The sequence below is a fragment of the Neofelis nebulosa genome, chromosome 1, assembly GCF_028018385.1.
Source record: "Neofelis nebulosa isolate mNeoNeb1 chromosome 1, mNeoNeb1.pri, whole genome shotgun sequence".
NCBI classification, from domain to species: Eukaryota; Metazoa; Chordata; class Mammalia; order Carnivora; family Felidae; genus Neofelis; species Neofelis nebulosa.
Window position 1 is genome coordinate 204312833 of NC_080782.1, and position 13117 is coordinate 204325949.

Below are 13117 nucleotides of genomic sequence, written 5' to 3' on the forward strand. Positions count from 1 at the left end.
ATCCAAGGAAAGAACAATTACCAAAAAGTTATAAGTTAAATAATTCCCAGAGCTCATATATTTCAAGTAATCAGTTGAGTTCCACCTATCAAAGATGGAGAATTCTCACTGAATACATGGGGCATTCAGTGTAGACCTCAGAAGGGTTTTTATTACTAATGAGGCTAAATGAGTCTTGGAATGAAGGCTGTCACAAAATGAGCAAACTAATGCCACGAATATAACTACCTTCCAGAAAATATCAACCACTTTTTAAATGAGTAACACAAAATTCAACACTTTTACATGTAAATCAACAGTGCCCAGAATCCATTATAAAGAAGCAGGTGAATATCACCCATAACAGGAATGTGGCATACAAATAAAAAATAAGATGAAATTAACAGAAAAAGACATTAAAAGAGCAATTCTAAGAACATACCATTTACTCATGAATGAACATGATGAGGAGAGAAAATAAAAAAGATCCAAATGGAACTTCTAGAGATGAAAAATATAATATATGAAAACATTCATTTGAAGGGCCCTAAAAAAAGAAACCACACAGAAGAGAAAATGAGTGAATTTAAATGTATAGCAAAAGACCTTTCCAAAAGAATGTATGTGCAACAAATATAAAGTCTGTCAATAACATGTAGTGCCATATCACATGATGTAACACACATACAAACAGTTTCAGATGGAGAGGTGGAATAGCAAAAAAAAACGTATTTGAATAAATAACTGCTGGAGATTTTCCAAATTTGTTGAAATCGGTAAGCCTAGAGAATCAGAAACTAAGCTCCAAATATCATAAACTTCAAACCACAGCAAAGCACATGTAGCTGGTAAAAACCAGTTATTAAGAGAAAATCTGAAAAACATTAAATAATAAAAGACAAATTATATAAGGAGGGGAAAATAATAAGAATGAGAATCGGCTTTTTGTCAGACGTAATTAAGTAGAAGACAATGTAGCAATACATTAAAGAATTGAGGTGGGGCGGGGAGAAACTGCTGAATTAGAATACTATACCTTTTGAAATGTGTTTTCACAACACAGGTAAAGTAACTTTTTAGAGAAACACTGTTGGCAGATCTTCACTACCAGAAATATTATAGCAAGTTCTGCAGGCCTAGGAAAATAGTATCAGATAGAAAAGTGGATTGGGGCGCCTGGGTGGCGCAGTCGGTTAAGCGTCCGACTTCAGCCAGGTCATGATCTCGCGGTCCGTGAGTTCGAGCCCCGCGTCAGGCTCTGGGCCGACGGCTCGGAGCCTGGAGCCTGTTTCCGATTCTGTGTCTCCCTCTCTCTCTGCCCCTCCCCCGTTCATGCTCTGTCTCTCTCTGTCCCAAAAATAAATTAAAAAACGTTGAAAAAAAAATTTTAAAAAAAAATAAAAAAAAAAAAAAAAAAAAAAAAAGAAAAGTGGATCTACATAAATAATCAAGAGAACCAAAAAATGGTAAATATATCCAAATGCTCAAAAGCAATAACATTCACCATTACCTTCATTTTCTCATCTTCTATTCAGTCCTCAATATGCAGAATTCTGGTACCCATTCTTACATCTCCACATCCTGGATGGCATCTTCTAAAAGCCAAATCCAAAATCACCGTCAGGGTTACTCACATGTTCTTTCTGCTGTGTACAGTGCTCATGGCTCAATTCTTTCTTGTGGAAATTCATATTGGATTTTCATGAGTGAACCGTTCCTGATTCTCCTGCTCTCATATGTTTTAAGTTTTCTCTGTCTTAGGGTACCTGGCTCTCTCAGTCAAAAGAGCATGTGACTCTTGATCTCGGGGTTGTGAGTTCAAACCCCACCCTGGGTTTAGAAATTCCAAAAATAAATAAATAAACTTAAAAAAAGTTTTCTCTGTATTATCTCCCTCTTAATATCCCATAAAAATGATGTTCATCAGTATTTTCAACTTACTATATTTTTGTTTTACATAGGCACTTTTCACTAACAAAATATATACTAATATAGTTGTTGACCACTTACTTGTTGATTCCCTCCAATTATTTATCTTGCATTTAGAGAATGGTACTAACATATAGATTCATACGTTTGTCAAACAAACTTTATTTATCACCACCAAGTCTCAATCTCAAAACATCTAGAATGAACACACAATCTTCAATGGCAAAATGCGTATTTTAGCTTTATATTCATTATATTGTTTAATAGTATTTTTCATTCGTCTACTTGGCTAGCCAAAAAATTAAGTATCTTCCTTCCAGCTTCTTATCACTGTTTAAACAAAAATATATTGAACACCTTCTACATATCAAACATATCACTGTGTACTAGAAATATAAAAATAAAAGATAATGTCTGTCCTGATGGAGGTGAGGCATTTGAGAAACAATGTCACAACAATGTGAAAAAAGGCCAGGAAAATGAACTAAGGAAATATTCAAACCTCACTGGAGTGATCATGTCCATTGAGCCTCATAGATGAAGTACTATCATTACCTGTCATTGAAAGTTGAATGGGGTTTATGAAAATGAAAACAAACAAACAAAAACAAAACAAAACAAAACAGCAACAAAAAAAACACAAGGATATCTAGGCAGAGGAAACAGGGTATGTAAAGCCAGAAAGTCTTGATATAGAAAAAGAATATAATCATATGACTGTGAGTAAGAGGAATTAATGTTGAATCTATGGCAGAATTTGAAGCAGCTTATGCATTTTATTAAGGGCATATCGACTTGGATATTAAGGACATATCTATATGTAAACAGATATATATTATAAAAGGAGACTGAAAATTAGAGAATTTACTTCATGATCTTTAAGAAAGGGAATGACAAAGTCTTACTTGTGTTTTAGAAACATTAACACAGATGTATAAAGAATTATGTTGATGAAGAATTATTGGTGCAGAAATGAAACAGACTTCTCTCCCTTTCTTTTAAATTTTTCCCTGTGGTGATTTGACCTCTTTGACTTTGCCACCCACTGCACTCCAAAGGGAGGATAATATGCTAATATAATCATTCCAATCCAATTCCCATTTTGTTGGCTGATTTATGCAGAGTAGTGAATTAAATTTACAGCTCAAGTGAATTTAATATGTCTAGCGATTAACATGGGAGGAAACAACTAAACAAAACAAAAACACCTTGTGGGGAAATCACAACTCTTATGAGATTTGGATATTGGTTTTTAAGTCACACTTAATAGCAACAAGTATTATGGGCTGAAATGTGACAGGTGGTATTGTTGGCTTGGGCCTTTAATTGTTATACACAGGGAAGTGATTTATTTGGTTCATAAAAGACTAGCACGGGTCCTTAAGCTACAGGCCCCCCTAGTAGGGCTTTGGCAACAGAGAAAATGACTTATATATTTGTTCATTTTAATCTCTATTATATTAGAAGCTTGAATGATCCATTTTAAAATCAGCAAGGAAATGGGGGCACCTGGGTGGCTCAGTTGGTTAAACATTCAACTCTTGATTTCAGCTCACCTCATGATCTCACGGTTTGTGAGTTTGAGCCCCACATCGGGTTCTGTGTTGACAGTGTAGAATCTGCTTAGGATTTTCTCTCTCCCTGCCCTTCCCTTGCTCTCTCTATCACTCTCCCTCTCTCTCAAATTAAATGAATAAACTTTTTTAAAAAGAAAGGAATAAGGAAAAAAAGTTCAATTCATGTAGATTATGAAAGTTGGGGCTAACAGTAGCAAATGGGTTTCTTCTTCCTCCCTCCTTCTGCAACAGAATTCTGTTCCTGTTATCCAAAGTACTCATTTCATGTGTACTCTGTACTCAGCCCCTCTCTCCTTATGGACTTTGGTCCTTCCATTAGTTTCTCTTGTGCTCTCCTTCTTCCCTATGCATTGTTTTCAAACGCATACAAATACTGCTTAGCCTTTCTGTCTCACAGCACTCCTTTAGCTTATTTGGCTCGTTGGTTTTTGCCTTTTCTTCCAAGTTGATTATAAATTCCACTAGGGCAAGGGCTAACACTGTTTGTTCAACTCTGTATATCTAATACACAGATCAGTGCCAGAAGTCCAAAATGCATCCTGAAATTAGTGGGGAGTCATTAACACATATTTAAGCAAGGGAAATGACATGATCAAATTTTCATTATGTATTGTTCAGGGGTCTGTTGGAAAGATGAAGAGGAGAGAACATAGCTGTAAGGACACTGATCTATTACTTGGCAGCTCCATGGACTCCTGCTTCATTAATTTCATCCTCTTTGTGATCATTCCCATAAGCATGAAAACCTGCTACCACACTTACAAAAGTTCTCAATGACTTCATATTCCTTCCAGCAACATCCCTGTTTGCACACTCCTATAAAACAAAAACAAAAACTCTTGAAACTAAATTAAAGGCATCCTCTTGTATATTTCTCTTCCCATTCTCACCAATTCACACCTCATGCTTTCAAGTTTGTAAAAATTCCCAAAAATTTGATGGGCTCTTTTCAAGTAGCATTTGATGAAAAATTTCCAAACATCATCAACATCCCATGGAGCTAGAAACTTGATGAGAACATGTGGTTTTTACCTCGACTTTGGTGTGAGGATGCCAGATAGACTACAATTAGCTCATGAATTTATGAACAAAAAAAAATAATAATAAACTAATGGTGAATGAATTTAGGACTCTATATATCTCTGTGTGGGGGTGGTGGTAAAATGTACATATATTTAATAAAAGAGCTAACAAGCCCTTATATGTTAGTTTTGCTTGATTGTGTTGTGCATATTATACAGTCTTTTGATTAGATATTTATAAAAATGTTATTCTTTTCAGATCGAGAATCTATGGCACAGACAGTAATAACTTGTACCGGGTTATGATACTATACAATAGTAAATGAGAATTTTGACCTAGGTTGTCTGACTTCAGTGTAATAGCGTATTATAGTGTCTCCACTGAGTGACATACAAATGAGGACAATTTTTGTCAAAAGGAGTATTCCACATTATTTTATTTTGACCCTTTAGCAATTTTCATTTCAGAAAAATATTCAGGGCAAGATCCAAGCTTTACTTCATGACATAAAAATCAAGCTTATTAATATTAATGATACCTAACATTTTTGAATGTTTTCAAATTGTTTACAAATGAAAGCTTTTTGTAAAATTTTTAAAATGTAAATTATTCTTAGCTTCCTTAAAACATTATTATCATTTCAACTAAAATTTATTTCAGTAACCTTTTGGCCATAGCAATATAGAGCAAACACCTTCAAATGTATCGCACTACATTAGGTTAGAATGTAATTATAAACCTCTTTAAGGTTGGTGTTAATGATGAAACAATAGTAAAGGTACAAGAGTTTTTCTATTGTATTTAATATTCTGAGCCAATACTAGGACTATATTTGAGGACTTTTGCCTCTTCTTTCACCATATTCTTAATTTTCTTTGACTTAATAACTTATAAGTCATGAGATCATCAGTAAGGTAAACTCCATAAATGTGAAAAAAATTATTAAACACTTTATTGGAAATATTCTTAAAATGGTAATATCATTACCCAAAAGTTTAAAAAAAAAAACTTACCTAGTCTCTTTGTCTACAGACTAGTTTTTTTTTCTTTATGTTTATTTATTTTTGAAGGAGAGAGAGACAGAGGCAGAGGGTGAGCAAGGGACGGGCAGAGAGAGGGGGAGACACAGAATCAGAAACAGGCTCCAGGCTCTGAGCTGTCAGCACAGAGCCCGATGTGGGGCTTGAACTCACAAGCTATGAGATGATGACCTAAGCTGATGTTGGACGCTCAACCAACTGGCACTCAGGTGCCACACTACAGAATAGTGTGTTGTTTTTTTTTTATAGTATCTTTAAAAAAAATGTTTTTTTGTTTTGTTTATTTATTTTGAGAGAGAGAGAGAGAGAGACAGAGCACGAGCAGGGGAGGGGCAGAGAGAGAGGGAGACACAGAATCCGAAGCAGGCTCCGGGCCCTGAGCTGTCAGCACACAGCCCAACGCAGGGCTCGAACTCACAAGAGTGAGATCATGACCTAAACCAAAGTCGGACTCTTAACCAACTGAGCCACCCAGGTGCCCCCAGAATAGTTTTTAATGTTACTTCCACTTGACCGCAGTCTTCCTGCCTGGGCTCACTTTGTACCATTCTTTCACCTAGAGGTGTAAGTGACCTAGATGGTGTCTGTGAACTTTTTCATAAAGTTGTGTTTTCCAGAATTACTTTCCCTCTCCATCCTTGCTTTCTGGGCCAGGTTGTGCAGATTTTTCTCCTTCCACGCCCTAAGAAAGTACAGGTACACAGAAACATTGGGGGAAAAAGTTATCTTTACTCAAATCTTAAATTTCCAGGAATTAAGACTTTAAGTCAGTCTTCAATGGTAGGATTGTGCCAGCTGTCTTTTGAGTTTCCAGTAATATTTGCATTAATATTTGCACTCTGATACAAGCATTTATGAGTCATGAAAGTCCAAAGATTTACTTCAAATGTGTCTGAATTCTGCATGCCCACAGAAGCTTCTTTGCTGTCTGCTAATGTGTGTGAAGTTTGGAGGTTCTGTTCAGGGCTTCTCAAAATTGAATATACATAAAAATCAAATGGGAATTTTAGTAAAATATAAATCCTGCGTTGGTAATTGGGGTGGCAGTTAATAATATTCATTTCTACCAAGTTTTTATAAAGCTGTTGGTCTGTGGGCTACACTTTGAATAGCAATATTGTTGAGTACTGCAATAACCCATGTATTACACTCAATCCTTTCTTTTATTTCTACAAGCCTGTGTATCCATAAGTAGTATGTACACAATCTATGAATTAGTAGACTTTTTAAACTTCCTAAGAAAGACTAAGAAGTGTTTTAAATTCAAATACTATAAACTATTTCAACTAAAATACCAGGGCTCATTACCTTTAAAGTGTCCTTTGCCCAATCCACTAAATGAGGAGATTGACTAGTTTTTTTACCCTATGTAATGCCAGCCTTTCTTCATTTAGTTGGTTCTTCCCCATACCTCCCTTCTTTTCTCCACTTAACTTGCACTTTGTCATTGTCTGACATTACCTTTACAAGGATTCACCCATTCCAAGAGTATTCATCGAGGCACTCTCCTAAAGAAAATGGTTTCTCCTATAAGGGAAATTCTGATACCAGTTATCAAGAAAATAATTGTTACCTCATTACACAATATACATAACATAAAATCATAGGCTTCAAAGGTCTATACATTACTGAATGCATTGAAGACTCCTCAAAGATTGTTTTATATATATATATATATTTATATTTATATGTCATGTATATATATATATATTTATATTTATATGTCATGTATATATATATATATATATATATATATATATATAACTAAATCTAGTCATTCAAATCATTTCAAAGAAATAAGTATTTTTCTATGAAAAAACAAATGTACTTTCAAGTTTGCATGCAAATATCTAAATAAAAGTTATTTAGTTTTTTTTTTTTTTTTTTTTTTTTAATTTTTTTTTTTCAACATTTTTTTTTTTATTTATTTTTGGGACAGAGAGAGACAGAGCATGAACGGGGAGGGGCAGAGAGAGAGGGAGACACAGAATCGGAAACAGGCTCCAGGCTCCGAGCCATCAGCCCAGAGCCTGACGCGGGGCTCGAACTCACGGACCGCGAGATCGTGACCTGGCTGAAGTCGGACGCTTAACCGACTGCGCCACCCAGGCGCCCCAAAAGTTATTTAGTTTTTATTGAAATATTATTGGCTACATATATGTGGAAAAATAAAGAGCCATATCTTATGAGGAATAAGATATGAGAAAAAAGTACTTTCTTATGAGAAACAAAGACTGTTTTAAAAAGTTACCTTCATCTATTACATTCATACCAGGTAAGAGTTTCAAGGACATTAGAATTATGACTTCCATGAATGTGCAGGAAGTTTCTCCACAGTCAAGTTTTTCCTAAAGTAATAAAAATAATCTATTGATTTCTATGAAAAATCATCTGATATAGAAAGAATGACAAATCTTCCTCCATGCTACTATTCCCAGTATTCTTTGGCTCTTTGTCCTTTCTCTCATTGAAGAGTAGCAGTTCTCTTGTGCACTCTCTGTCTGCTTTCTGCTAAGAATAGAAGGATCTTCCATCATATCTTCCAGCTTTATGACAGTCTAAGCACCTTCTGTTACACCCACAGTTTTACCACACATTCTCTTATCGACTTAAGGGAAGCACATAGACAAACTTCACAAGCAGAGTAACATTTATCCTTTAAATTCTTCACTTGTTGAAAAATTGTTCACTTATGCTATAAATATCTTTCTAGAGAAAGAAAAATAAGTTGAAATTGGAAGCTAATTCTCAGAAGAAGGGGTTATTCAAACATCAATGACCTGATATTTTGACTAAGAATAATTTCCTGCTATAAGAGAAAGACAGCAAAGAGTGATACATTAGCAATATTAAAAAGGGTTAGTATTACTTCTACAACTCAGAATTTGAATGATAATGTTCTCAAAGTACACATCAAATATTTCTTTACTTACTCTTAGAAGGTCTCTCAATTAAATAAATCTGAAGATATAAGGTGATAAAGTATATTCATCTGCTGACAGAAGAATTATTTTCGTATATACTTTTTTTTGTTCTGATATTTTTTGTGGTCCACTACTTTCAGCTTAGTAAAAACTATAAACACAAATTGAAAAATTGCGAAAGGAAATATATATAAGCCTTTGAATGATGAACATCCCTAAATGTGAAATAGACTATGAGGACATAATATAGATGACTCTTACTACAAAGTATTTTGTGAATTTAAAAGATATTCAGTTCATTATAAAAAGGAAAATAAATCAGAAGTAATGATATGCTACATGAAGAGACATGGGAGAGGTCAGGACATTTTAAATTTGCCTAAAGAATTATGTGCTGGGACCTCTGGAAGAGTACAAGAGTGTCAGCAAAGATACTTCTATGGTACTGGCTGCTATATGCAAAGAAAATGAAAGTTGCTGTCTGTGTCCGAGAATGTGTGTGGTGGGGGGAGCTAAGATGGCAGAATAGTGGGAGGACCCACAGGCTTGTTTCATCCCTCATGCACACCTAGATACTATCAAATCATTCTGAATACCCAAAAAGATCGATCTGAAGACTGACAGAACAAACTACACAACTAGAAGGAGAGAAGAGTCCACATCCAGGAAGGTAGGAAGTGTAGAGACATAGATTGGAGGAGAAATGGATTGCAGGTGCCGCTGAGGGGAGTGGACCCTGGTCTTGGGAAAGGTGAGAAAGAGGACTGCCATCTTTGTGCGATCGCACAAGGCGAATACTTCCCCAAATGAAGCCTAAAACTAGAAAAAAGGGAAATAATAAAGATTAGAGCAAAAATTAATTATATAGAAACAAACAAACAAAAACAGTAGAAAAGATGAATGAAACCACGAATCCAGTTAAAATATAGGTAGAAGACATGAATAGACATTTTTCTAAAGAAGACATACAGATGGCTAACAAACACATGAAAAGATGCTCAAAATTACTCATAATTAGGAAAATACAAATCAAAACTACAATGAGATATCACCTACACCTGTCAGAATGGCTAAAATTAACAACACAGGAAACAATAGATGTTGATGAAGATGAAGAGAAAGGGGAACCTTCTTACACTATTGGTGTGAATACAAACTGGTACAGCCACTCTGGAAAATAGTGTGGAGGTTCCTCAAAGAGCTAAAAATAGAAGTACCCTATGATGTAGCATTGCACTACTTGGTACACCCAAAGGATACAAAAACACTGATTCGAAGGGACACATGTAACCCCAGTGTTTATAGCAGCATTATCAACAATAGCCGAATTATGGAATAAGCCCTAAGGTCCATCGGCTGATGAATGGATAAAGAAGAGGTGCTACACACACACACACACACACACACACACACACACACTGTAATGTTATTCAGCCATCAAAAAGAATGATATCTTGGCATTTGCAACCACATGGATGGACTAGACTGTATTATACTATGCTAAGTGAGTAAGTCATTCAGAGAAAAACAAATACCAGAGGACTGCACTCATATGTGGAATTTAAGGCACAAAAGAGAGGCAAAACATGAAATAGATTCTTAACTATAGAGAACAAACTTGAGGGTTGCAGGAGGAAAGGTGGGTGAGGGAATGGGTATTCAGAGGGCACTTGTCATGAGCGCTGGATGTTGTATGTAAGTGATGAGTCACTAAATTCTACACCTGAAACTAGTATTACACCGTATGTTAACTAACTAGAATTTAAATAAATTTGAGCTCCAAAAAAAAAAAAAGAATATGTATGTGCACACACATGTGTTTGTATGTTATGATTTTTAGAAAAAATTAGGTTATACTGGAAAAATGTATGAAAAATAGGATATTGGACATATGCACTTCTTTTATTAGGAATAAGGAATTCTATAAGGATTAAGATTGTAAAATTTGCCTGTAACTGTATTCTATAATTAAATCAATCTTGTTATTTATCCACGTAAATTTCTTTGTACACATTTTTTGCTGTTCCTTAAAATGAAATCATAAGTATACTATATTTAGGTACAATCAATATTTTCTTATGTTAATGAGACAATTCTATATTCTATGTCTTTAATTAACACCATATCAAGTATATTTTTCTACTTCGCAATCTTTGTTTTCACTAACCTCTACAACACCCATCTGCTTTCTTCCTCATTACCATATTTTCCTTTCTCATACTATTGTGTGTTATAAAAATAATTAATATAACAATCATATATCTCAATGGTAGCAAACAACACAGATTTGCTTACGGCTTGCTTTTCTACTCATGAATATATTGTAAAAGCAGAACTACTAGCAGTAAAAATTAAATAATTTGATCCTTTGTACAGTGGCTTAGTATTCCATGGTAAAGATGTTCTGTAATTATTTCAGTCTTTCCACTGTTGATTAGCATTTAGATAAATTTGAGATTTATTTTTCCATCACAAAAGTACTGCAATAAATTTTCTCATAGCATGCCTTGAGTATAAGCATGTGTATATGCTGTGTGTGTGTGTGTGTGTGTGTGTGATTCCAGTGGTGAAATGGGTCAAAGTGTACACATTATATAATACTCTACAAATACTGAGAAACACATTCCAGCACATATGTTGAAATTCACATTTTTCTGTCAATCACTGAGAGTAGACTTTGCCTACATTCATGCTAGCATTTAAAATTTTCGCCCATTGAATTATGCGAATTTGAGAGTTAAGTAGTTATGGCTCAGTAGTTAGAGCTTGTTACTTTTATTTGCATTTTCCTGAACACTAACAAAATTGAGTTTTCATATCCTCTGGAAATTTAAATTTCTGCTTCTATGTATTGTCTATTAAAACTGTGCCATGTTTCAATTAAATACTCATCATTTGTAATAAAATTCAGGACAGTTTTGTATGTTTTAGAAACTACCTATTACATTATCATTTGATTTGCATTTATTTTACAGAACATTGCTTTTCTCTTGCTTTTAGTGTATTTTTGAATAAAATCTTAATTTTTTGTATTACCAACATTGTCATTACTTTGTAACTTTTGTACTTTATAATTTCTTTAATATGTCCTCATGTTTCCCAAATAAACTGAAACATTTACTCTTTTTAATAAACATTTCAGCATTTATTCCTTCTGAATTTTTCTTTATAAACTATTGTTAGAGCTTACATTTTTTTCTTTTTTAGATTGATAAGTATTTGTGCCAACACCATTTATTAAGTGCACATTTTACTATACTATAAGGTCCAATACCAAGAATGAATTGTATTTCTTACAATTTAAGTTCCTGTGCTCCAAATTCAATACCGTACTATTTTGTATACAAAAATTTTTTAAAGTTTTTTATATGATAAAGCAAAGTCTTCCTGACCAAACTTGTTTTATATATATTTATCAATCTCATCAATGAGAACCCTTAACTCTGAACTTGAGCCTAGTTGTTGGATGGAAAAATTGGGTGTGTTTCGTGATGATTGGTCGAATGTACACTGCAAGTAGAAAGAAGATTTTCTCTTCCTTTTAGTCATAATGGACTTACTACTTTCTAGCCTTTTAAATTAGATGTAGCCATGTGACTCACTAGCCAGATTACTGTGAATGGAATGGGCTTATGTGTGCTTTAAGAGAAAGAGCACTGAGGAGCTGGCACATGATTCACCATATTCTCTTTCTTTGACTGAGAGGTCTCTAAGGTCTTCTGTTGCAATGATGGTTTCATTGGATGGAGTAGTTTGTTACCTACGTCATGACTAAATATGACAAATACTGCTCTTCTACTAACAAAAGCTTTATCATTGCATTGGACATGTATTATGAACATGAAATAAATCTTAGAATTTTATTCTAAATTTTTATTATACTTTGTTTTCAGAGTACTTACAGTTTCACAGAAAAATTGAGCAGAAGGTACCGAGATTTTCTGTATACTGCTTACCCTCATACATGCAAAGCCTCCTCTTTTGTCAATATCCGTCATAGAGGGGTACATTTGCTAGAATTGAAAAACTGACACGGACACATCATTATCATCCAAAGTCCATAGTTTATATTAAGGTTCACTTGGTGTTTTATATTCTATGACTTTGGACAAATTTTAATGATATATATCTGCAATTATTCACTGCCTTAAAAATCCCTTTTGGTTGGCCTTCTTATACTTGCATTTATAATTGAAATCATATAAACTTAAGCTGAAAATTTATGAAAAACTAATTCAGTTTATGACTATAACTAGAAGAATTGTAAAATAGCTTTGATACATGAAAAAAAATATTATTATCAAATGAATCACAGATAGTGATGTCCAGGCTCAGGATCCCTTCAAATGTCAATTTGAAGAAGCAAGAGTTGGGAAGGGTAGAGCACACTGTCTACATTTTAATGATTGCATGCCAAAAATATTTTCAAGAAACAGAAAGGAATAATGGTTTTATGCTTAATTTCATTTTTAATTTGGTTTCTATTGCCATATAGTAAACTGCAAAATATTAATGGATCGACTCAGTGTATTTTAATGTATATTCATTCTGAAGTACTTTCCATTAAGATCAAACTGCAAAATGTGAAATATAAATTTTGGAAATCTTCAGATTCTAAGAATCAATAATGGACATTTGTGTAAGT

At 34.1% G+C, this 13117-nt stretch overlaps 1 long non-coding RNA gene across 1 annotated transcript in view; it reads right to left on the minus strand.

Annotated features, from left to right (window-relative positions):
* Positions 1-1488: 1488 nt before the first annotated feature.
* Positions 1489-13117, minus strand: part of LOC131484768 (uncharacterized) — a 135335-nt gene continuing 123706 nt past the window's right edge. Inside the window, exons 3-5 of the long non-coding RNA XR_009248440.1 lie at positions 7010-7075; positions 4248-4301; positions 1489-1574 (exon numbers count right to left, since the gene is read on the minus strand). This is a non-coding gene — a long non-coding RNA (uncharacterized LOC131484768). The remainder of the gene's footprint in view (positions 1575-4247; positions 4302-7009; positions 7076-13117) is intronic.